Below are 24,918 nucleotides of genomic sequence, written 5' to 3' on the forward strand. Positions count from 1 at the left end.
TCAAAGACACGGTTTCCTTACTGATTTTCTGCCTGTATGATTTACCTATTGACATAAATGAAGTATTAAAAGTCCTCTACTATTACTGTATTACCACCAATTTTGCCCTTTATGTCTGTTAATATTTGCTTTATGTATTTAAGTGCTTCAGTGTCAAGTGCATAGATATTTACAATTTTGATATCCTTTTATTAGATTTATGTAATGTCTTTGTTTCTTGTTATAGTATGTTAGTCTATTTTGTCTGAATGTGTATTGCTACCCTGACTTTTTTTCCCCCACTTTGATTTACAATGTAAATGTTTTTCCAACCTTTCACTTTTAGTCTGTGTCTTTATGTGAGGTGAGTCTCTTGTAGGCGGTACATAGATGGGCTTGTTTTCTAAATTCCTTCTGCCATCTTAGTTCTTTTGGCATTTAGTCCATTACCTTTAAAGTAATTATTAATGGGTATTTATTTATTGTCATTTTGTTAAGTCTTTACTTGTTATTTTATTTTTGTGCTTCTCAGTTCCTCCTTCTCTTGATCTTGTTGGGCTTGACGAGTGTCTCTAATATTTGGCCTTCATTCCCTTTGTATTTTTTGTATATCTATTATAGGTTTTGGGTTTGTGGTTATCATGAGGTTCATACATAACATCCTAAGTATATAGCAGTCTATATTAAGTTGGTTGTCGTTGAAGTTCAAACACATTCTAAAATAATTTTTTTTACTTGATCCTTTACCTTTTATGTATATGTTGTCATATTTTACTTTTTTTTATTTTGGAATTTTCTAATGTTTAATTATGGCCTCTTCTTTTCCACTTAGAGTAGTGCCTTTAACACTTCTTGTAAAGCTAGTTTACTGGTGATAAAGTTCTTTAACTTTTTTGTCATGGAAACTTTTTCCCTCCTTCAATTTTGAATTTTAACTTTGCCAGATAGCATATTCTTGGTGGTTGATTTTTTCCTTTTCTTTTCCTTTCAGCACTTTGAATATATCATGCCACTTTCTTCTGGCCAGTAAAGTTTCTGCTGAAAATTCATCTGATAGCCTTACAGGGTTTTCCTTGTATGCAAGCTTTTAGTTCTCTTTTGTTTTTAAAATTCTCTATCTTAACCTTTGCCATTTTAATTACATGGACCTTTTTGGGTTCATCTTATTTGTAACTCTGTGCTGCTTGGACCTGGGTGTCTGTTTCTTTCCCTAGATTAGGGCAATTATTAGCTACTATTTCTTCAAAAAAGTTTTCTATATCCTGTTAGAGCTTATTGGATTCCATGCCTTTGCCTAGCTGCCAAGCTTGGAGACTACCTGCCAGGATATAAGTAGATTGAGGCATTTCTAATAAGGAAAGAAGTCAAGAGGAATTGCAACCAAAAAAAATAGCTGCCATATTTACCAAGTAAATATATTTTAATATTCCTCTGAGCTTTATTTTGGAGATATTCTATCACAATCATGAAGAAGTAAAGGAAGGAAATGGTTTTAATATTGATGACAATATCAATCATAATGCTAATTGTTCCCAGTTATGAGCACCTACTGAGTATTAGTGACTATACTACTTAATATTCTTTACATGGATTATTTCATTTATTCCTTAGCTCATGAGACAGCAAATATAATTCATCTCAGCTTATACATGAAAGGACTGATGCTCAGAGAGGGTGGAGTAATTTGTTCTCAAATAAAAAGGGAAAAACTTACATCCAAACTCAGGCAATCAGTTTTCAGATTATGAATGCTTATTGATTTACCATTCTACCTTCCTGGGAAATAATTGCATTCTTCCAAGAAATCAGTGTTTCTATCTTCTCTGAAAGGATTGGAGCATTCAGAAAAAGGGTATTGGGCTCACATTGACTGCTTGAAGAGCTGCCATGTTTCCACAAGCTGTGTCTGAGCATCTTGTGCAAGAAACTGGCAGAGAGGTCAGAAATAATCTATGTAAAAACTAAGTGCTGAAATATGAGGGTCTTTGAAAATCTAAGTTTTTGAAGGGTATGAATTGTCTTTCTTGTTCAAAGTAGTATTATCACTGCCTAACAGATTACATGTTAGGTTTCTAACAAATATTTATCCTTTGTTACCAGTTGTTATTACTTCTGGTGACCTCATATTGCATACAATGAAAGATGCAAGAGTTTGATTTAAATCTATTTGCAGTATATTTAAAAATTGCTAATGATTCTCAAAAATATTTTCTGAAACAGTAAGCCATTGTATATATAAATTAGCAAACCATAAGTGACTCTTAACTATAGGAAACAAATTGAGGGTTGCTGGAAGGGAGATGGGGAGATGGAGTAATTGGGTGATGGGTATTAAGGAGGACACTTGATGTAATGAGCACTAGGTGTTATATGCAACTGATGAATCACTAAGTCCTACACCTGAAACTAATAACCAATTTGAATTAAATAAAAATTCACTAGGTGTTAACTAAGTTGAATTAAATAATTTTTTTAAATTAGTAAATTGGGTCTCTTTGGTTTTGAGACAGTTGAGACTTGAAGAAGATATTAGGTAGGTGGTTATGGATTGGAAGTAGAGAAATATGAGGATGCTTATTTACATAGGGTATTATGCAGCAAGACTGAATGTGGAGAGATCCTAAATAGGGTAGTATGGGCACACTGAAACCTTGGACTAGGAGGAATAGGTATCTTCAGAAGAGGAGGGAACAGTTATTGTCATCAGGATTATTTCTACCTGAACCATTAAGATACTAAAACTCATTAAGATGTAGTGGGAAGAATTTCAGATAAAAGTAAAAGGTCCTTAATTTTAGATCTAATTTCACCAGTGATGTTGTGACTTTGGTAACTTTTCTACTGAACTGGAATTTAAACCCTTCTTTCAGCTATATAAGAAGCTTTAACGTACAGCTTTAATATTCCAGGATCCTGTGAGAGAATAATCAAATTTGCTACTTCTCAATAGCCAGAGATGTCAAAAGTGTGCAGATAGACATATCCATTCCTGGTCCTACTTTTATTGAAGACATTCCTAATCAAGAAGTACACTCTGTCCCGTGAAATGAGGGTATGGCTTCAGGAATCATCAACACAGCATACCAACAAGCTTTTTACTCTTCAATCTAAACTGACATATAGGTCATAATATCACTGGTATACCAGTTTCATAGCTGATTAAATGTGTCTGAATGCTAATATTATCATTTGTGTATTTTAGTACTATTTTAATTTCCTATTACTGCTGTAACAAATTGCCACAAATGTAGTGGCTTATAGCAACACGAACATATTACCTTATATTTCTGGAGATCAGAAGTACTAAAGTCAAGGTGCCAGCAGGGTTGTGTACTTTTAGAAGGGGAAAATTGTTTCATCTTCGAGTGTCTAGAGACTACCTGAACTCTTTGGTAGTGTCCTCTTTCTCTGCCTTCAAGGATAGCAGCATAACATTTTCAAATCTGTCTGACTTCTTCTATCATCACATCTACTTTTCTGATTCTACTTCCTTATTCTAATGACCCTCATGATTATACTGGGCCCACTAAGATAATCCAGAATAATCAGCTCATCTCATCATCCTTAATTACATCTGCAAAGTCCCCTTTTTCATGTGAGGTAACATATTCACAAGTTCTAAAGATTGTAACACGGACACTTTGGAAGCACATTATTGTTCCCACACAAGCGCTAAAAGTTTTTCCAAAGCACCTCTTTTATTCGTTGTATATCCTTACCGTATATTCTTTAAAGTATCTTCAACAATAGAAATATAGGCCCTGTGACCATTCAAATGTCTTTTATAAACAAGTTTGAAAATCAAGATGAGCAAAACTATTTTGGGTCAAAAATAAGACTTACCTACAAAATAATGAGGTAGATTTTCTTTTTGGAGCTACTAATCTAATTCTGAAAGCATTTAATGAGGAGGTGACCCAGAAATGTAGGAAAGAGCGGTGCTGTTTTAAATGTACAGTTTCCCAAACTGAATGTTCTAAATTGCATATTGATATAGATGTGTCTGTTACCACTCCAAGAAGAGTAATGCCTGTGTTTAGGGAGGTTGTATTCATACTCACTGTAAACAAATGCTTAGTACAGAGCCTGACTCATACATACACACTAAATGATTGAATGGATAAAATAATGGTGTAGATACCCAATATAAATAGAAGTGAATTGAAAGATCTAAAATTTTATAAAAATGGAAAATATTTTAAGGGGCATCCCAAAGTCTTGGGGAAGCCATTATATCAATATAGAAGCATATAAATTCTATCTGAAATATTTTGAAAGTACCTTGTCATCTTAAAAAAAGAAAACAGTGATTGCCTCACTTCTGTTGTCTGTTTTGCTATTTTCATCAGATTTAACAGTAAGAAAAATAGAGCATCCTTTGAAAGGGGGAATAATGAGTGCCATCCTTGGCGATTTTAATCACTTCTTAGCTGCTTTCCTGAGAGCCCCATCTGCCCTTCTAGTCCATCTGCTAGTTGTTAACACTTAGTCAGTCACTTGACAAATGCAAAATCTGAACTGAGAAGGGGGTGGAGGGTGAGAGATTATGGTTTCTGATGATTAGATGTTGTGATGATTGACACACACACACACACACACACACACACACACACACACACTATGATGCTTCTGTTCAGGCTTAGCTTGAGTAGGACCTAGAGATATTTTGATCCAGAAAGATAATGTCAGAATGGCTAAGGGAAAATGTACTGAGGAAGATGTTCGTGGTTTTACCAGATATTAATTTCTTCAAGAATCAACTTTGATTTGTCACAGAAGCTGATGATCAAATAACTTGTTTAATCACTAATACAATAAAAAGACAAAATCTCGTTTCCCATTGGAGGAAAACAAGGCTGTTGGAAATCTTAGATTTCTTTGTTCAATACTAGGGTCCATCAACATTCAGAACAAATTCCTTAACAGATGAGTTGAATATACTTAGAAAAGGAAAGGTTATAGAAGGGACTGACTCTATGGTCTTGTATTCAAAAGGAGCGTAGTAACTATCCAGGTGGGTCTTACTTACATTATGGCCAAGAAGACCAAAGTACAGCAAGGTCAAGGGATTACTGAGGGGCATTTATAATGCTTATCAAACTGCCTTTGGCTGGTAGAGAACATCCTTTCAAGTTACCTTCAAACCTTTTTAGCATCCATGCTCCTGAGCTCTAGGAACTCCACATAAGTCTGTCCTTGGTACCCCTCTCCACCAGACAAATTTTCACTCTGTTTTGAAAATTTTAGTAATGAGATGCCTACCAATTTCTGTTAGAACACAATCAGTGATGAGGTAGTTTCTTTGTTGGGATGGGGAAATGAGAGTGGGCATACAACACATTTTGCTGGATGCTTTTAATTGTTACAAATTATTTACAGTAAACTTTTTTTTTCGGTTAAATCCAATTCATTACTTATTTTTTTCATCTGGAGTTACACAGAATACATTTTGTTTCCTTTCTAAGTGGTAGTCTTTTAAATATAAGGACAAGTTACTGTTCATTAGAAGAAGATCCCTACTTTCATACCCATATTTTCAACAACATTTCTCAAACAGGGAAAAAATTATTCCAATCCAACATCTTCTCCTCCTTTGACAGTTTACTAGAAAAAGATTAGGAGACCAATAGCAACAAGTCTCCATGCGAGTTCAAGATAAAAACACAAAAGTGGAAAGTAATTCACGTAGAAACAATTTGTAATTTTTTCTTTAGAGCCAAGATGATGATGTGATGTTAAAAAAAAAAAAAGATAAGCTTAGACGTGGTGACTAGTGGTATAGTATCAAGGTGAGGCTGATTAGCTGTTCCACTGAAATGTGTATTGATGGGATGGCATTTAGAGTACTGTGCTTTGATTGGGTGGACTACAATAAGGAAAAAAATTGATACATAATTAAGAAGCCAAAAGAATGAATAGGGTATTCAGAAACCATGTTACATGAAGAGTAATAGAATTAGAAATATTTGACAAGAGAGAAAATCACTTTCAGAGAGACATGGTGACCTCAAGTAAATGTAGTATTATCAGTTAAAATGAGTTGGACTTAGTTTATATCACTTCAGAAAACAAAACTAAGTCCCTCAGTTAAAAGGTGCTGGAAAACAGAATTTGTCTTAGTATAAATAAGAAAGAATTTTTTAAAAGCTTTTATTCGTTTGAGAGGGAGCAAGAGCACAAGCAGGGGGAGTTGGCAGGGGAGAGGGAGAAGTAGGTTCCCCACTAAGTGAGGAGCCTGATGTGGGGCTCCATCCCAGGACCCTGGGATCATGACCTGAGTGGAAGGCAGATGTGTAACTGACTGAACCACCAAGGCACCGCAGGAAGAAAGAACTTCTTAAGAAGTAAATCTGCCAAGAGTAGAATGTTGAAATGCTGCCACTAAAGGCTGGAATGCCTGGCCTGACAGGGCAGGTGAGAAGATGTCTTTTGAGGAAAGATGTCCTTTATGTTTCACCCAACTTACATGCTAAAGTAAGGACTGCCAAGGATCTACTATGTAAAATGCACTGATAGATTACATGGGTTTTCACTTTTACTATTTTTTTAAAGATTTTATTTCTTAGCGCAAGAGAGAGAGAGAGAGAGAGAACATAAACAGAGAAGGAGTAAAGGGAGAGGGAGAAGCAGGCTCCTGGCTGAGCAGGGAGCCCTACATAGGACTTGGTCCCAGGACCCTGGGATCATGACCTAAGCCAAAGGCAGATGCTGAACCCACTGAGCCACCTAGGCACTCCAGATTGCTTGGGTTTTCTAAAAGAAGTATAGGACAAAGTTTATTTCTAAAAATACTTACACTCTAGTTAAGAAGTCAAAATATAAAAACATGAACATCTATATTATAAGCCTTTTGGAGAATGCATGATATCTAGTTAGGAAGATGGGATAATCGCAAAGGGTAGGAAGAGCCTCCCCCCCCCCAAAAAAAAAAACCCCACAAAAACAAAACAAAACAAAACACCTCATGGGAAAGACTTGAGGGGAATAAAAAGAATGATAAGATAAATGGGAACTTTGAAGGCAGACGGGGGGTGGAAGTGTGACTACACATAGTATGATAAAGAGATATGTCTGTTCAGGTTATTATGTTGTTCGTGACTATAATATTGGGAAGAGGTTGTGAATAGACTGCATTGCTTGAAATTCATATTTTGGAGTTTGACCTTTATTTTTACACAGTTGGGAACCATTTTGTGCCTTTGCTTGACAGAGAAATGGTATGCTGAAAACGGTACCAAAAGAAAAAGCCTGGATATGCTTGAATAAGGAGAATCTGCAAGTACTGAGCACAGGGAGACAGACTGTACTCTGGGAGAGGAATAGACAGAGTGCTTGGGATGGATAATATGCTGTAGGTTGCTTCAACCACTTCAGGCATCAACAATGGCCTTGACACTCATTTAGCAACTTGTCTATGTCAAATAATGAGAGTTACCACTTTATAGCCTTTAGCAACACAGCAACCACAGAACCATAACAATGTTGTTTATCATCTCCTTGTCCAGCCTAATGATGCATGTGTCTGTTGTTTCTTAGACAATTTAGGGAAAAAAAATCTGCCACAATACCCAGGAATATTAAATATTTCAAAAACAGATCAGGGTATTAGCCTCCTAAGTCTGAAAACTTGTTTTCATTACTAATTAGTTTTTAGAATTGTCAGAGAACACACGTCTTATCCCCTCACTCTGTGTAGGAACTTGGTAAATTTCATAAGGCCAGGAATTGTGTGTCTATGTGTGTGTATATAAAAGTATACACACACATATTATGTATAATTTCTTTATGCTCATCATAATTTTTGAGCATAGGTCAATAGATAGGATTTAATTACATTTATAGTTGCTGTAGAGATACAATGTCATAAATGGTCATGTCGTTTTCTGTCTTGGTCAAATCATAATCTTAACCATAACGTAACTCTTTATTGGAAAATGGTTTTTCACTTTTTAATTTCATGTAAAATTTCCTACATTTTAAGCTCCCTCTCATAGATTGAGTGAAGATAAACCTGAAATATGATAAATGGTAATCTTTTAGATTCCTGAGCCCTATTTTCCTCTACAGGACCTGCCAGCAATATTAATGCCTGATTAACTACATTCCAATAAGTATACTGCATAGTCCAAATTAATTTGGTTGTAATGTTTGTTTAATTACAGTACTTAACTTAAATTTTATAGTTGGTTATTCAAAGTGCAAGCTTATTTTTTTTTTCAAAGTGCAAGCTTATTTGATTTTAATTTAAAAAGGAGAGAGAATACTGTGCAGTTCACTTTTCTTGTAGCTATTATGATTACATAGCAAGGCAACTGGTTGATGCAATTTCCCCGAAAGGTCCAGTGGCTTGACCAAAAATTCTCTGCTACGTTGCTTCTTATGATAACTGAAGTGCTGTCATTAATCATTCATGAGTATTTGTTCTTTTCATAGTAATTCAGTACCTATTTTGGCCACTGTGTGTGCCCAGCTTTTTACATAGGAACATGGAGATAGAGTGGGAATGGAATACAATATGGGATAATATAGACACCTTAAAATTGAGTAGCTCAAATTAAATGTGACCCACAGAAATGTAAATTTCCAATTACATTAAAATGCAGTGAGTTACATAATAGACTTATATGAAGAGTTAAATGATAATGTAGGGGAAGAATCAGCTCACATTGCATGGGGGAGACTGGAATACTTCTCAGAGAATAGAAGGAGAGGTTCAAGGGGAAAAATCACCTTGTAGGATGAGTGTTTCTGCCATTAAGTGGCAGAAACAGATATAGTCAATGAATGGCAAATGGCTTTTTGTAGAGATGAAAATCAAGGTGGAGGTTGGGGTGTGGAGAGCAGGAGAGTTTTGCTAAGCAGATCTGAGTTCAGCTTGTGGAGGCGTTGAATATCATGATACCATGAGTTTGATTTTTTTCCCTGAAGGAGAAGAAGGATGCCTCTAGAAAGAAAGGAAAGAATCATAAGAGTGGATTTAATAGAGGAACAAAATGCCTGAAGAGGTATAACTTAGTTCCGGTTATGAAAATGGTGGGAGGGAGATAATAAGGAAAGAGCAGAAGTAAAGCTGAATAGAGAGAAGGATGAATTTGAGGTTATAATAGGAAGAGATGATTATTTTTGTTTTTATGTTTTTCAATAACACTCTAGCAAAAGGCATATCCTCTTTAGATAAAACGGGAAGCTTTTATCAACTAATATCTTAGCAGAGATTCAGTTAGCAACAGCTGACAGCATGGCCCCGAGAGTGGTGGATGGGACAATTAACTGTGGCTGGAAGGGTGACAGGCAACTGGTGCTGAGGATATTGCAGGCAGATGAGAGAGGAACCTGGAAGGAAAACTTGGAGGACTTGAACTATAAAATTTATTTCCTAAAAACCTCTTTTTTAAAGAGCAGGTTCTAGTTTATAAGATACAAGATTGCCTACTAAGCACTAAGGAAATCCATGTACTTGTGTATTCGTCCTTGTCAGCTTCTCTGAAGTGTGATGGACTCACTAAGCACCACTGGATGGGAGGAAGCCCTTTGAGATGGTCAGACCCTGAGAGAGTTCCATAGGCTCACCTTACCTTAAATGTGATTTTTATTGATACAAGGCCTTTAAGGATTGCAATGTGGTTGGGAAGCCATTGTAAAAATATTTTGGGGTTTTGATGCAGCTTGCATTGTTACAGCATTATGAACAAACAGGATGTAAGAGATTCTAAGGGCCCTCTATCTCTTAATGTGAATTCTCAGGACTTCAACTAAAAAAAGAAAAATTCTCACACAGTATCAAGAAAGAGGAACAAGTTAAGCATGAATAGGATAAGTGTGGTAAATTTTCAAGAGTACTCTACATTAACCATGAGGTCTGAATTGGTATCCTACTTTTGTCAATTGCAGTCCTTTAATTTTTTGAAGCAGTTAGAACCAAGTAAGAAAACATATCTGGAAAAAAAAGCTTTGTACATATATGACACATTAGTAGTAGCACCATGTTTGTGTGTGAGACACTTAAATATCACGTGCCATGTCTAACACATAAGTGCTAGAAATTGTTGATCTCAGGCTTAGAAACAAACAGAATTCATATTCCATATTTTAAAAACCAAGTTTATTTTTATTATAAAAATAATGCCTGCTTATTATAGATAGCTTACTACATAAAAAATAGACAAAAAAGTCATGTTTCTGTCACTCAAAGCCAACACATTCGGATGTGTTTTTCTTTAGAGATTTCCTGTGAAAATGTGTAATTTGTTTGTTTCACATAGTTGTAATCATACTTTATGAAATGTTGAATTGGACTTTTTCATTTAACATTAAAACATAAGGATATTCTCATGTTATTTTAACCTTAAAGAAAATCACTTTTAGCAACTTCATAGAATCCCAACCATTGAATATGTCAGCTTGAGTCTCATAAAAAATGTCAGAGTCTGTGGCTTCTGCCAGCATAACTTATTCTAATGTTAGCATATTTTAATTTGTTCTTATGTTAGGATATATCTAACTTAAAAGCACAAAACTCAGATTGAGGTAGGTAATTATGGGAAAGGCATGAAAAACAGGATTCAGTACAAATACTTTTGTTCTTGTTATCTTGGTAGTATAAAATAATTATCTAGATCTGGTATCCACAAATTTTGTTAAAGGCCAGTGAGTAAACATTTTGAACTTTGTGGGTCATAAAGCCTCTGTGGAAAAGCAGCCATAAGTACATCGCTTCAATAAAAGAAAGGATAAAAACCATATCATCATTTCAATAGACTCAGGAAAAGAATTTGGCAAAGTCCAACATCTGTTCATGATAAAAATCTTTAAGTAGGTTTAGAGGGAACATACATCAACATAATAAAGGTCACATATGAAAATCCACAGCTGACATTATAATCAATATGAAAAACTAAAAGCTTTTCTCCTAAGGTCAGGGACAAGAAAAGGATGTCTACTCTCACGACTTTTATTAAACATAATACTAGAATTCCTAGACATTACAATCAGACAAGAAAAAGAAATAAAAAGCATCTAAATTCATGAAGAAGTAAAATTTTCACTATTTGCAGATGCCATGATATTACATAGAAAACCTTAAAGACTCCACCAAAAAATAATAGAAATGACAAATGAATTCAGTAAGGTCACAGGAATACAAAAATCAATATACAGAGAGGCACCTTGCTGGCTCAGTCAGTTAAGCATCTGATTTCATCTCAGGTCATGATCTCAGGGTACTGGGATCGAGCCCAGTGTCAGCCTCCCTGCTCAGCCAGGAATCTGCTTCTCCCCCTTCCACTGTACCATCCCCCCATTTTGTTCTCTCTGTCTCTTTCTCAATAAATAAATAAAATCTTTAAAATACCAATATACAGAAATCTGTTGCATTTCTGTACACTAATAATGAAGCAGTAGAAAGAGAAATTAAGAAAATAGTCCTATTTACAGTTGTGTCAGTTGTGGGCTTTTGACACAAAATTACCAAAAAGGTGAAAGACTTACACTCTATAAAACATTGCTGAAGGAAATTGAAGATGACACAACAAATGGAAAGATAATTTATGCTCATGGGTTGGAAGAAAAAATATGAACAAAATGCCCATAATACCCAAAGCAATCTATGCATTTAATACAATCCCTGTCAAAATATCACCAGCATTTTCACCGAAGTAGAGCAAATAGTCCTAAAATTTGTATGGAATCATGAAAGACCCCGAGTAGCCAAAGCAGTCTTGAAAAAGAAACAGAACTGGAGCTATCACAATTCTAGATCTCAAGATATACTACAAAGCTGTAGTACTCAAAACAGTATGGTACTGGCACAAAAATAGACACATAGATCAATGGAACAACATAGAGAGCACAGAAATAAATCCAGTTATATGGCCAATTAATCTTCAATAAAGGAGACAAGAATATCCAATCGGAAAAAGTCTTTTCAAATGGTGTTGGGAAAACTGGACAACAAAAGAATGAAACTGGACCACTTTCTTAAACACAATTCAAAATGGATTAAAAATCCAAATGTGAGACCTGAAACGGTAAAAATCCTAGAAGAAAGCACAGTCAGTAATTTCTCTGACATTGGCCATAACATTTTTCTGCATATGTCTCCTGAGGTAAAGGAAACAAAAACATTATTTGGGACTATATCAAAATGAAAAGCTTCTGCACATCAAATGAAACAATCAGGAAAACCCAAAGGCAACCTCAAGAATGGGAGAAGATATTTGCAAATGACATGTCCAATAAAGGGTTAGTATCCAATATATATAAATAAAGAACTTAACATCCAAAAAACAAATAATCCAATTTAAAAATAGGCAGAAGATATGAACAGCTATTTCTCTAAAGAAGACATCTAGTGGCCAACAAACTACATGAAAAGATGCTCAACATCACTTATCAGAGAAATACAAATCAAACCACAATGAGATATCCCCTCATACCTGTCAGAATGGCTAAAATCAATGACACAAGATATAACAAGTGATGAGAATGTGGAGAAAATGGAACCCTCATGTACACTTGGTAGGAGTTCCAACTGGGGCAGCCATTTTAGAAAAACAGTATGGAGTTTCTCCAAAAATTCTTCTAAAATATTATCTAGTAATTCTACTACTGGGTATTTACCTAAAGAATATAAAAAACACTAATTCAAAAGGATATATGGACCTCTATGTTTATAGCAGTATTATTTGCAATAGCCAGAATATGGAAGCAACCCAAGTGCCCATTAATTGGTGAATGGTAAAGACAATGTGATAAAGCCATACAGTGGAATATTACTCAGCTATAAAAAATGAAATTTTGCCATTTGCAACAACATGGATGGATCTAGAGGGTGTAATGTTAAGTGAAACAAGTCAGAGAAAGAGAAATACCATATGGTTTCACTCATTTGTGGGATTAAAGAAACAAATGACAAAGAAAAAGCCAACTCAAAAACAGACTTTGAGCTATAGAGAACACACTGATGATTACCAGTGGGGAGATATGTAGAAGGATGGGTGAGATAGATGTAGAGGATTGAGCACACCTAATCATTATGAGACCTGAGTAATGTATAGAACTGTTAAATTACTATATTGTACACCTTAAACTAGTATAATACTTTAGCTACACTGGAATTAAAAGAAAAATTGAAGGCACATGGGTGGCTCAGGAGTTGAGCATCTGCCTTTGGCTCAGGATGTGATCCTGGAATCTTAGGATTGAGTCCCATATCAGGCTCCCTGCAGGACCCTGCTTTTCCCTCTGCCTATGACTGTGCCTCTCTCTCTCTCTCTTTCTCTGTCTCTGTCTCTCATGAATAAATAAATAAAATCTAAGGAAAAAAATTAAGGCAACCATAAACAATGTGTAAATAAATAGGTGTAGCTCTGTTCTAAAAAAAACTTTATTTACAAAAAGAGTCAGTGTGCTGAATTTGGTCCCCTGTGAAGTAGTCTGTTGGACTCATGCTCCTGATTATGGTTCCAGTTACCTATATTAACATGACAGCCTTTTGGACTTTCCCTAGAGGAGTGCGTATTATGGGATGGGGGTCAATCTTCCCATATTATTCCATATAAAAATAATTAAATGGTTCTTTTTATATGCCAGGTAATTTCTTGAAATATATTTATTCAATGAAACTTTAATAAAACTAGAGTTTTTCTAATGTCAGGTCTACTCCTCTATTCCTTGAAAATTCTTCTTTCCCTATTTGAATATTCTAATATGCTAATTTTCCCTAGGTTTTCCAAAATTAGGCTGCTGTTAAGAGAGGGTAGCACAGGTCATTTATATCAAATTTAGTGTTATTAATAATCATCAGGAAGTTATATCCCAAAGCATACACTCTTCCACTTAGGAGATATTGGGGACCATCTCTTTGTCCCTAATTCTCATCTCTAAAATGGGGGACTTTGATGGTTTTTACTGCTCACTATAAATCAGAATGACCATGGGGACTTTTAAAAATATCTATACATTTTGCAAATCTTTAGGGTTGGGCTTTGGATATGTATTCTTACCAAGCTCCATAGATTCTCTTAAAGTGGGTCTAGCGGCCCTCAGCTTAGTTGCATGCTCCCATTACCAGAGCATCTTTCATAGCTACTGTTATTTCCAGCCACACCTCTAGAGATTTTTATTTCATTGGTCAGGGATATGATATGGGCATCAGTATTCTTTGAAGCTTCTTAGGTGATTCTGCTGTGCAGCCACTGAACTATACTGTCATCTCATCCTTGTGCAAGAGCCACGCTAATCTCTGTATTGTTCCAATTTTATAGTATGTGTGCTGCCGAATCAAGTATCACTGAGCTACACTTAAGGTAGTACTCTGACTAGTGTTTGCAGATGGGTTTGGATGGATGTGAAGACATTTTTTCCTAACTCTCCTGAGAATCCATGATTTCACATTTATTAGACATGCTACAGTGGAATCTGGCATTTAGGTTATGGAAAATTATGATTATGTTAGGTCACGTTCAAGTTGTTACTTCTGTGTCCAAACTTACCTAAATTATTTTGAGAATGCTGCGCAGGGACCTTAATAAAACTACTTTGAGAAATATTTGCAGCCTAATAGAAATCATGATTTAACTCACAACCTTCTTGTAAAAATCAAAATGTAATTGTAGTGTATTAAATAACTCAATTCTTAGAGCAACTGGAGTAATGTCCTAAGACCATATTGAAGAGTAGAGTCAGTCTGCCGTTGCTTGTTTGAAACTGAATTCAGTTAGAAGATTTGGATTTGTGCACTTGAGGCTTAAAGATTCAATGATCAATCTATCACAGAACTAATTTATATCCTACATTGGTGTAAGAAAAGCACTCTTCTCTGCTGTGGAGGATAGTAAACTGAAGAAAATAAAATCTCTCTCAGTAATTTATAATCTTCTTTGATGACAAAACTGAAACATGAAACATAAGGCAGTCAACACCAAGTGCCAGCTGCTGTGAATCCGGAATAGCAAGGCTGATCTGTGTGCAAGTGGTAATTGGAGATGGCATAGAACAGTGCCATGGTATGCAGTGTGGGCCACTTTTATAAGAACACCTAGAGTGTGTGTTAAGAATGCAGATTCCTAGGACACATCCAGGCCTGCTCAATCAATCTCTTTGGACTAGAGCTTGGGAATCTGCCCTTTAAACAGAGTTTTCAAGCCTTTACTATATATACAAAGCTTGAGTACTGTAGATGAAGTAGAGGCAAAATAAGTTTGGCCGTCTAAGATGGGTTAGAGTTAGGGACTAGTAATTAGTAGTTTACATGTATTGAAAGCTAGACACGTTTTTTTTCTATTTATTTTTTAAAGATTTTATTTATTTATTGGAGAGAGAGAGAGAGAATCTTAAGCAGGTTCTGCACTGAGTGCAGAGGCTGATGTGGGGCTTGATCTCACAATCCTGAGATCACAACCTGAGCCGAAACCGAGTAGGATACTTAAGCAATTGTACCACCCAGGTGCCCTAGACAGTTTCAGATGGCTTAAGTGTATTCCTTCCTTTAAACTCCCCACCCCCGCAAACAAACAAAAACTACAAGTCAAGTTTTATTATTATCCCCATTTGACATATAGGAAACTGAGGCACATGGAACTTGAGCAGCTTGCTCAAAGTCACACAGCTCCTGAGTGGCAGTCAAGATCTGGGGACAGGCAGTCTCACTCCTGACTCTGTACTCTAAATGACTTTTTCTCCAAGCCAGAAGGAAGGAAGAACAACTTAATTCTGACAAACTCATGAATTCTTATGAACATATGGATGAATTACATATAAACAAAATTCATAAATGGTCTGAAAGGTAGTTATTGCAGTTAGAGCAGGTGAAAATTATAGTATAGTTCCTAGGCACAAAACCAGTTGAGCTGACCCTGGGTTGCCACTGAGAGGTGAAGGAAACATCATGAAGAGATTATAGTTTAAGGCCCTGATCCCATGTAAAAACTTCCCAGAAATACAGAGATTAGCAGGATTAGCAGGATTGCTGCTAAGGATCCTGACTCCCAGAAATATTGAATAAGACCATCGCTTATTCACTGCTCCCCTTATGACCATCTTTGCTAACATTTCCAGTGGAACCAAGTGAGTGAACCCAGACTTTTGCACCAAAACAGCACAGTTTAATTAGCCAGCCTTCCCTCTCTCGTTTGAGGCTGGAATCAGGTAAATTTATGGTAAATAAAGGGAAGTTTTCTTCAGAGAGTAGAAAATCAGTATTTTGGAGGTATCTTTAACTTGAACAAATATTCTTGTAGGCATTCTGGGCATTATCAGGGGAAACAGTGAGGGGCTGGTGTTAAAGTTGTTGAGCAGGGGCAGGGTCTTAAAGCTGTTGTGTGTGACACAGCCGCAGCTGGTGGCACAAGTACTGGGACTCTGACAGCTGAATGAACCCTGCTTGCTTCCTGTGCTGGGTAGCAGCCTGTAGCACTGGCCACAAAAGCAATTTCTGAACAGCCAGGCAAATGCACCAAAGGTGAGACAGAACCAATTAGCCTTGACAGCGTAGCAGACACATTAAAGCCTTTTTAGCTCGTTGGTTTTCGAGGACCCTTTTTTCTTCTTAAATATTACCATTGACCTCTCAAATAAACCTTTCTCAACGCTGAAGAAAAAAGCTGTTAGAAAGTCCATATGAAATATGTAGCACATCAAACAGGAATTAGATAGTTAACGTGACATGTGGCATTGCTGCTTGCTTGAGCTTACCTGCTCCAGACTCAACAGGTGCTATCTGCAGCTACATATTGTTTTAAAATGTAAGTTTTATTATTCTATTATGGTAAGACCCACAGATGACCAGATGATTGCTATTGGGAAGGCAGTTTGTTACAATTTGCAAGAGGAGATGGCACACCGCACCACACGGGGCCATCCATACAAGGAGACACCAGGGTGGGTCAGGAGGTAGAAGGAGCCATGGGAAAACATAGGCAAGAGCCTTTATTCTGGTGAGACAATGGAAACTGATTTAGGATTGAGTGAATATTTGCAGCAGGCCACAGGGCAAAGAGAATGTTCCTTGTTGCATGATACCTGATCCTGGGGTGTTTACAGCAGGGGAATATAGGTTCTAGGGTGTAAGAGCTCCTTAGAGGAGGATGAAGATGGGCTCCGGGGTTGGTTAGTTTGCATATGAAGAGTGTGTTCCTAGAGCAAGTGTTTATAGTAGGAATTAGCTAGTGTCTCCATAATCAGGGCTCCAGATGTCATAACAGCAGGGAGGAAAAGAAGATTAATACATACATGCTAGGTGCTTTATTTTAGGACCTGATACCAACAGTACAATTATTTGTTGAGAATGACTGAACCTAATGAGCGTCACAGTAGAACTTGGCTTTCTGCATAGGTCTGAATCAAATTATAGAAAGGACAGTTGTGTCCTATGTGCTGACTTGAGGGGCAAAGCATAGCTGACCACTCACTGTCCACATTTCAAGGCAACTGGGCTGCTCTTTCCATTTCTTCACATGCAGTATGATTGGAAGAACTTGGATAAACTCCAGATAACTAATTTCATCCTTAAGTTGTCACTGCTTGAATTTCTTGGTCATAAACATTTATTTCGAGTCCTAGAGCACTAATGCAGTATAAGTTGATCTCAAAATGCATTTTACTAATTTTAAAGCCTATAGAGTTATCAAGGATCTAAAAGAGCCACTTAAATATTTTTTGTGTTAATTAATTGTATTATAGAAGGAACATTAAATGACTAGACTCTTTTTAAATTTATAAATCTTCTGTTGTCTCAGGACATATCCTATGAGGATATCGTGTCTACTATCTATAGGTTTTACTATCCAGTAACCTTATGAAACCGGTTGCAAATACTATAATGTGGGGTTCCCTTTTAGAAATCCGAATTTGATTTGTATTACAAAAGAAACTACTGTGTGTAGAAAATACTGAGAAATAAAACAAATCCCAAAGATACTTACTTCTGAAAAAATTGAAATGTATAGTTTCAGATATAAAATATTTTTACAGAAAACTGAATCACTCCATGGGTGCCTTCTATTTGTAACTTAGATATTTCATTTTGTAAGTAGTGAATATATTTTCATTTCTAAAAATAGTTATTACATGATAATGGCTAATACCCCATTATATTTTTACACAAAGATTTATTTAAGCAATCCTCTATTTTAGGGTGTTTCAATTATTAAATGTTGTTAATTTCCTTAGGTTAAATTATTAGAACTGGTAATGATGATTCCAAGAGAATTCATGTTTTCAATTCTTTTAATATAAAAATAACTCCAGGAGAAGTTGATATAATTTACACTCTTCACAAGTATAGAAATATCGATTTGATATTCAGGAAATTATTCATTGTTTTCATTTACATTTCTTCTATTTCTTATGTGCTCTACTATTTTTTTTTTCATGTGCTTATTGTTAGTTTGTATTCTTTGAAATAATGCCTATTTCTTTGACCTTATATCTTTTGGTGGGTTAATGATTTTTTAAAACTGATTTCTTAGAACTCACTCTGTTTACAACACAGTAACTGTAGCAAATTCTTTTGATGCCCTGCATCACATACCCTTGACTTACCTCTTATTTCAGCCACAGCTGTGGGCAATAGTTCTCCACAAAGTCAGATTCTCTGACATGCATTTACGTTCTATTTTAGGGAATTCTCCAAAGTCTCTTCTTGGATGGAAAGGGTTAATACTTACTCTGTGGGGAATGGAAAGCAGTGGGGCAATGCCTCAGCCTCCTTATACTGGGTGGTTAATTCTGGGCAGCATGTTCTGGGTTTTCAGAGGTCCCAGTGGCTACCTTGGCCTTCAGCAATGACCTTGATTTTTGTTTTCTCTTCCTATCCACTTTCACTTTTCCGTGCTCTCTCATTTCTGCTTCCTGGTATCACTTCATACATAAACACTCAAGTCTTTGTCTCAGGCTTTGTGTTTAAGGGGCCTCAAATGACGACATTAACTCTCTTCATTTAGGCACTGGTATTTTAAATTTCTTTCCAGCTTGGGCCAACAGAGTTGTCTCTTATCTAAATTGACCTTTCACATCTGTTGATGTTTTTCTCTAGGTCTCCAGCTGTTTTTTTTTTTTTTTTAAAGGTTTTATTTATTTATTCATGAGAGACACAGGGAGAAAGAGAGGCAGAGACACAGGCAGAGTGAGAAGCAGCCTCCATGCAGGGAGCCCGACGTGGTACTCGATCCCAGGTCTCCAGGATCAGGCCCTGGGCTGAAGGCAACACTAAACCTCTGAGCCACCTGGGCTAACCCCCACCCCCTGCCCTTTTTTAAAAGATTGGTCTCCAGCTGTTTTTGTTCTGTGCCAAGCATATTGGCTTGCTTGTGTTGCTGTAACAAATTGCCACACAGTTAGTGGTTTAAAACAACACAAATATATTTTCTTATAATTCTGGAGATCAGAAATCTAAAATGGTTCTTACTGGGTTAAAAATACAAGTGTTGGCAGAGTTGTATCACTTTCTGGAAACTCTAGGGGAAAATCCATTCCCTGCTTTTTTCATTGTAAAGAAGCCACCTGCATCCCTTGCCTGATGGCCCCTGACTATGCATTCAAAGCTAACAGCATAGCATTTCCCAGTCTTTAACTCTGCCCCTTGTGTCTCCTTCTCACAAGGACCCTGGTGGTTACATCAGCCACACCCATATAACCCATAGTAACTTCCTATCTTAAGACCCTTAATCAACATGCAAAAACTGTTTTGTTATGTAAGGTGACATTCAGAGGTTCTGGGGATCAGGATTTAGACATCTTTGGGGAGCTGTTATTGTGACTATCAAGGTATGCTGAAATTTTACTTTTTGGTATCGAATTCTAGATCAAAGTTAGTGAGAAATTTCTAATTTGTGAATCTGCAGTTGCCAAAAGTTACTCTATAAGGGAGTTCTTCCAAATGATATTCTTAGAGATCCCTTGATCATTTCGGCATGCTCAGTAAAGTGCCTACCACTGGTTGTGGGGACAGTGTTTTCTGTATTTGGAACTCTACCTACCACTCAGTTCGGCTCTGGGCTGCATCATTTAGTTATCTTGTATATTCTGCATCAGTTTTAAAAATTCACCCCCTTGGAGGAAAATATCTCCTAATATCTTCATTAGGGTCTAAAGTGGAAAGGTATGTGTCATGGGTGGAATAGTAGACTCCATAAAACTTTGTGAAAAACTCCAGCATCTTCTCTGGATGCTTCATCTCAGGATTTTTCAGCTTAAATATTTCTTATCCACATCCAGTGCACTAGTGATAGGCTAGCGTGGGTATCACTTGTTGACTCAGTTTCCTGAAGAAAATTAGTTACTGATTTTATAAGATTGAGTCCCATTCTACCTTGGGCAGTATTACATGCTTGGTATATAGGAGATTCGAGTCAGTAACAAATTTAGGTGTGCCGGAGTCTTAAGAAAAGAACATCTTTGGAGTCGGAGATGAGATTGAAGTCTAACTCTTGTACCTATTGGTTGTGTGTCCTTCAGTGATGTACTTAACCTTTCTGAACCCTATTTTTGCCTAGTAATTGATATGTAAATAATCTATTGCCTGGAGAATGGGCAATTAGGGAATGCATGAAATAGGATATGCAATATATAATTTAGCATCTGACATATTGTATGGGCTTAGCAAATATTCACCATTTTAAAACAATTACTCAGCAATTCTCCCCTCTTGCATCATAATTTTTTCTTCTCCACCATGTCATTTAAAATCCTATTGTTTCTTCCATCTAAAGAATGCTCTCAGCCCCCCTTCCCCCTTAAGATATTACTCATTTCTTCTTTTCCCATTCATGATGACATTCTCAAAAGACTCATATGCTGTCTCCGACTACTCTTTTCTGTGTTTCTCCCTTATTGAGGCACAATTCATATGTCAATAACTTGACCACTTTTTGCGTACAACTCTATGATTTTCCTGAATAAATCCTTGTGGAATGATAATTTTAAGTGATGTACAGGATGTTTGTTGTCTGCCTAGATCCTGTTCACCTCCTAGGTTTGCTGCTAGCAGCTGGCACCTATGACCTTGAGAAAGTTACCATTGAGTATTGGAAACACCTTGCTTCTATGAAGAACAAACAGGAAGTGTCTGGGAATTCATGTCACCACCCCAACCCTGAAACCCCAAATCAAAGCCAGTGGCTGGCTGCTGTGGGAGTACTATACTAATACCCACCTCCTTTATCGCACAGTAGGACAAACTCTTGACTTGTGATTTATACTCCAGAGCTGCCCACAGGATCAGGCTGAGGCTGAGATGTGCTTGACTTCTTTCTCCTCCTTATCCTGATCCTTCCCTTCCTTTACTGCTGTCTCTTGAGGACACTTGCTTAATAAATCACTTCCATTTAAACCCTTGGCTATGGGTCAGCTTCTGGAGAACCTGACCTCGACAGGTGGCCAAATGTCGAACTTGTCACAGCCACAGGCAAGATTTATGTTACAGGCAAGGAAGGAACAGGCATTTATCACAGCAGGCCTGGGAGCAAAGTTCGAGTGTGAATCATTATGGCATCTTGAAGTGAGGGAAATTTAGGGAGAGATGGGAAGACCAGGGTCTGCAGTGGGGTGGTGTGAACAGTTCCTCTGAATATTTATTGAAACAGATGACCACTGGCTCTGCATATCATCGAGGTCCACCTCCTTCCCCTAGACCCATCATTTTTGTCTCCAGGGCTAGGCTCTCTTAGTCCATGTCTAGGTCATTGATGTTAGGTGTTCTGCCCTGACCTGTCCAAACTTGAATTTGTATTTGATTCTTTTCAAGAACCACATTTTGGCAATATAGAGGGGGGAGACCTTTGAGTTCTTAGATATTCTTTATTAAAGTCCTTTTCCCTCCCCTAAGGCCTGTACTCCCTGATTTTGGCTTTACAAGTTACCTAGTTTCAGGTAACTTAAAAGTATTTTGTGAGATCTGTAGTTCAAGCTTGTATTTCATGAAGCTGTACATGGAATGGAAGAGGAACAGCAATTCTGGGAGAAGCACACCCAGGAGGCAGGGGGAGTTGGGGAAAAAATATATGCCCACAGAGGAGGCTGGGCCCTGCCCATCTCTATAGATCATGAGGGTGGTCCTGACTTCCATAGAGGTAAGGTAGGTATGGTAGGTTCTGTTTAACATGGTAGGAAAGCACATGCTTTTGAAACATTGCCAATGAAATTGAATGGGTAGACATTTAAATTGTTAAAATTCAGTTTTATATAACACTTATTCAGAGCAGAATGAATTGTTATGATTTTTTGCCATTTCTATCCATTGAGCTATCCCTAAGACTATATAAACTCCTTTTAGGGGTTATTTTCTGTACTATTCTGTTTGCATTTCATAATTACTTATTATATCCTTATTATTCTGACTAAAAGTAGAATCTTGTGTTCACAAACTGTAGACCTTTGGAGACAGGACTCTATCTGTAGAGTCTCTGACTTGCCAGTTAATAATTATTTGTAAGGATTTATTGGTGATATTTTCAAATTAATGACCAATCCTTGTTATCTTACTTTGATACTTCCTTTGCCCCTTTTTGGATAAAATCCCTGAATTATTTGGATATTTAATGGGGGAAAAGTGAGTCAGATATAGTTCTGTGATATTGACAGTGTCCTTCTGTTCAGGATGTTCTGTTTATAGTTCATAACAAGGCCATATATGTGTGTGAGTAAGGATATGTTGGTGGCAGAGCATGGGAGGAAAATGGGTAGGCTGCTAAGTGGTATAGTGCTAGATTGAATCCTAGCTACTGGTTTTAATCAAGAGATCCAACCTGAAACCATCAAGTATTGGGCAGTGTCCTTCCTGATATTTTTTTTCTGCTGTACCTTTGGATTACTGGACAATAGCTACTGCAGCAATGCTGGTCAACAGGAGACCATTCATCCTCTTGCTTGTGGGGTCAGGGCCTGAGATGTCTTCTTGACCAACTAGGGCTTATCAATCATGAGCAGAGTGTCTTCTGAGCTCCAGATCTCCTTTCTGTGTCACAGCATCTTTCTGGATCCTATAGAGGGTGTTGTGAATGGGGCAGACATGTCTGACAAAGTCAGGGCCAAGGGAGGGGGGTGCATCTTGTTGTTGTTGCACAAGTAAAAAGCCCTGAAAGGCCCATGATCTTGTTAGTGGTACAGGATGTCAGAAGGTGCTTAGTTGCTTCCTCTTGAGCCTCAGCAGTACCGGCTTCCAATGGCAAGGGTTACAGTCATTCCCATTTATCCAGCATTTCCCTTTGCATGCTTTCAGTAACCTATGGTCAGCTATGGTCCAGAAGCAGATGATCCTCTTTCGGACTTACTGTCAGGAGGTCATCAGTAGCGTAACACGATGTCACAGTTTCTACATCATCCCCCTCACTTCCTCTCCTCATGTGTCATCACAAGAAGGGTGACTGTAGCACCATGAGATCCTTAGACCACATTCACATAACTTTTATTGTTATAATTCTTCTATTTTACTAGTTAATTCCTTACTGTGCCTAACTTTATTATAAGTATGTATGTATAAGAAAAAAACCTAGCACATATCAGTTTTGATTACTATCCACATTTGAGGCATCTGCTGTAGGTCTTGGAATGCATCCCCCATGAATAAGAAAGCACTGCCAAATTTGTTTTGTTGTGTTGGTTGTTGGTGGTCCATGAAAGGCTGTGCTTCTCTTTGCCCCATCATATCCACTCTCTGTTTTTATGTTGCTTTTGTCCTTCTTTCTTGGCAATCATTCCCCATGTTGTCTAGACTCAATGGTGTTAGGGAAGGAGCATAGGTGAGCTTGAGCAGAAATAGGACTTTGTTTTTGACAATCAGGGAAAATAGGAGGGGAGTCTATTTTTGGTACACCTACGTGTTGCATACTATACTGATATTCTACATAGGTAAACTCATCTAATCTTCATTATAAGTAATTTTTATTTTCTTCAATATTATGGGAAAATAAACTGTGGTAAGTATTTTGTTTGTGGACATATAATCATGTCTTTTTTATTGCAAAGGCCCTACTGACCTACTCTTTCTTGCCATCTGTGTTCCTGTTTTCTCCAATCGTGTGCAGAGGGATTCTCTGTCTGATGTTCAGGCAACTTTGTGGGAGGATGCTTTTCATACAAGTGAGTAGCAAGAAGGACCTAGAATTAGAAAATTTGGGCTGGAATTCCAGCTATAGCACTTATTAAGTGTGTGACAATGGATAAGATAAACAAGTGAAATCTGAAAGCAATGAGCATGTATAAGATAAATTAAAATAATCTGTTGCTGTGTTGCCTTGGGTGAATACTTACTAACCTTAGTTTCAGTGCCATCACCAGGACAGTGAAGCTGGCTCTATTCTTGAACAAATTGAGGCTCAAAAATGCTCAGATGCTTAGCCTTTGGCCTTCAGCAGGATTGTCTAGGGAGAAATATTGAATGTGGACTCTCACTGTCCCTCTTTTATGGTGTCATGATCTGAAGGACCAAAAGACCCATGCCCTCTTTCTTATCTCTTACAAAAATTTAGTTTTAGTACTTTAAGTCCCATGGAAGCTTGACTTCTTCCAAGGATTATGCATTTGAGCTAGGGTTATTGTGGTGAAGTATGTTAGTCTCTAACAGCCAGTGGAAAGATGCTCTTGGGAACAGCAGGCTCTTCTTGGTTTCTCCAAATTATTACAGGGGAAGATTATCAGTGTAAGATTGAATCTTAATGGTCACTATTTTGATGTCAGGCTGAGGACCACTGTGAGCTGAATAATGGCAATGCCTAACCTTCTATGGTGACCACTGTGTGCTAGACAAGACTTCACCCAAGTAGCCCCTGTGTGTGCTATTTACAGTCTGCCCTTCTGTCTCAGGTTAACCCTGGCTTAGTAAATCATTGTATTGAAATTTTAAATGTATTTTTGTCATCAACCAGGAATAGTGATAGAAATACCAAAGAAAGGTATACCTTAAAGTGGGTAATTTCCCTTTAAGAAATTGTAATACAGTATTCT

Source organism: Canis lupus, chromosome 6 (assembly GCF_048164855.1).
Source record: "Canis lupus baileyi chromosome 6, mCanLup2.hap1, whole genome shotgun sequence".
Classification (NCBI taxonomy): Eukaryota; Metazoa; Chordata; class Mammalia; order Carnivora; family Canidae; genus Canis; species Canis lupus.